This window comes from Equus caballus, chromosome 3, assembly GCF_041296265.1.
Source record: "Equus caballus isolate H_3958 breed thoroughbred chromosome 3, TB-T2T, whole genome shotgun sequence".
Taxonomy (NCBI): Eukaryota; Metazoa; Chordata; class Mammalia; order Perissodactyla; family Equidae; genus Equus; species Equus caballus.
This window is the reverse complement of record NC_091686.1, coordinates 120,900,855-120,903,116: the sequence shown is the minus strand read 5'-3', so window position 1 is coordinate 120,903,116 and position 2,262 is coordinate 120,900,855. Positions and strand designations below refer to the sequence as shown.

At 59.4% G+C, this 2,262-nt stretch overlaps 1 long non-coding RNA gene across 1 annotated transcript; it reads right to left on the bottom strand.

Annotated features, from left to right (window-relative positions):
- Positions 1 to 398: 398 nt before the first annotated feature.
- LOC111772724 (uncharacterized) lies at positions 399 to 1,733 on the bottom strand. Its single transcript, XR_002806731.2, has 3 exons — positions 1,666 to 1,733; positions 1,041 to 1,128; positions 399 to 583 (listed from the first exon to the last, which is right to left on the bottom strand). It is a non-coding gene; the product is annotated as an uncharacterized lncRNA (long non-coding RNA).
- Positions 1,734 to 2,262: the final 529 nt, after the last annotated feature.

Below are 2,262 nucleotides of genomic sequence, written 5' to 3'. Positions count from 1 at the left end.
GTCCGTCCCTGTCGTCACAAATGACAGGATGTCCTTTCTCGCGGCTGAATAATATTTGGATGCGGCTTCTTCCCATTAACTTTGCTGAACTTTGCCATCTGCCACCATTTGTCTGCTAGGGAACCAAGATAAGACTCACTCGTCCACTCTTCATGACTTCGCCTGATCCCGTGGCCCACCCCCCGCCTGGCATGGCTGACTGCCGCCTCAGCCGGCACTGGGACACCCACAACACTGCGGCCGCACGGCGTGGCCGGCCCCCGGCGCCTTCCATCCACTCATGCCTCTGGGAGTCGCTCCCCTCCCCGAGCCTCGTTTTCCTCACCTGCGAGATGGGAACAACGTGACCTGCCGCAGGGACCTGGCACGTGCCTGCATCTCATCTAGGAAGCATCCAATTCACACAGCAAGTATTTATTTAGCGCCTCCTGCATTCCAGGCCCTGTCTGAGGGTGGCGGGGGCAGGGGTGGACACCACAGTGAACAAAACGGACCAGTCTCCCTGCCTCCGCGGAGCTGATGTTCCTGGACACCGGTCCTCAGCGAGGGGCTGTCTTGTTCCCCAGAAGACACCTGGCCGTTTCTGGAGACAGGTTTTGTTGTTTTGGTTTTTTTTGAGGAAGATTAGCCCTGAGCTAATTGCTGTCAATCCTCCTCTTTTTGCTGAGGAAGACTGGCCCTGAGCTAACATCCGCGCCCATCTTCTTCTAGTTTATTTGTGGGACGCCTGCCACAGCATGGCTTGATGAGTGGTGCTAGGTCCACGCCCAAGATACCAATTGCTGAACCCCAGGCCGCTGAAGTGGAACATGTGAACTTAACCGCTGTGCCAACAGGCCGGCCCCTGGAGACAGTTTTGGTTTTCATAACCCTGGTGGTGGGAGTGCTACTGGCATCTGGTGGGTGGAGGGCAGGGATGCAGTCCACTGGTGGACTGGGGCCCTGGCCCCCGTGGGCTGTGGCTCCTCGGCAGGTGGCCTGACCCTCTCTCTGAGCCTCGGTTCTCCCATATGTAAAACAGGGACAGTGTTGGCACCTACCTTGTGTGACTGTTTCAGGGTCAAATGGGACCTGGCGTGGGAAGTGTTCAATCATGGTCCACACAGCGGTGGGGGGACATGGAAGGTTCTGGAACACCGAGAGGAGGGAGTGGTGAGCATGCCATTGAGAGGCAAAGGAGCCCAGAGAGGCTTCACTGGGGAAGGGGCACAGCTCGGGTCTCGAAGGCTGAAGTTCACCAGGTCAATAGATGAGGAAGGAAGGGGAGACGTCCCACTGGGTGGGCCTCACTGGGGTGCAGCGGGAGACGCGTGTGGAGACACTGAGGGACAAGCAGGGACGAGGCAAGAGATGACACTGGAGAGGGCCTGGGGCCATGATTGACAGACCTGGGGCTTGACCTCATCCTGGCCTCCTAACTGCCACTGACAGCCTGTTCTCGAGTCAGCAGCCAAAGGGGTCCCTTAGAACCCAAGGTCAGAGCCTCCCCACATTGCAGGCAGAGCCCAAGCCGCCTCCTTACAAGAGGCCTTGACCTGCGCCACTCAGACCTCATCCCGTGAGCCCCTCCCCCGCCCTCCCCCTCGGCCCCTCTGCTCTGGCCACACTGGCCTCCTTGCTGTTCCAGAAACACTGCTGGCACACCCTGCATCAGAGCCTTTGTACCTGCCGTCCCCTCTACCAGGAATCCACTCCCACCAGCACTCCAGGCTTTGCTCCAACCCCCTTCAGGCCTCTGCGCAGTCGCTGATGACGTCACAGAGAACAAGGTCTTTGAGCTGGGCCTTGAGGATGAGTAGGGGGTTGTCAACTGGAGGGAGGGAGGCCCCTCCAGGCAGATGGGTCCTGTGTGGCTGGAGGGAGCCCTGTGGGAGAGGCAGGGCGGATGGATGGAGGCCCAGCCGGAAGGCCTCTGAGAGCTGACACGGAGGAGAGAGCGAGGAGGCATCACGACTCCTCAAAGGGGTGGGGATCACAGACAGTGGAGTGTCAGGAAGGGGAGCTCTGAGAGTCTGGCCCAACCCAGAACGGAGGGACAGAGGGGACACTGCAGTCGCCAGCTCCGCCCCACGTCCCTCACCCTCCTTCCTCACTGCATCCTCACAACCCCATGGCCAGGACGGGTAGCTCCATTTTACAAACATAAAATGAAAGACCAGCGCCCCCCTCACCCCAGGGTAACCCGGTCTGGATCCAGCTGCGTCGCTCCCTCGATTTCCTGCATAGGTAGACTTGCCATCCACACGCATTACCAAAAGGCAC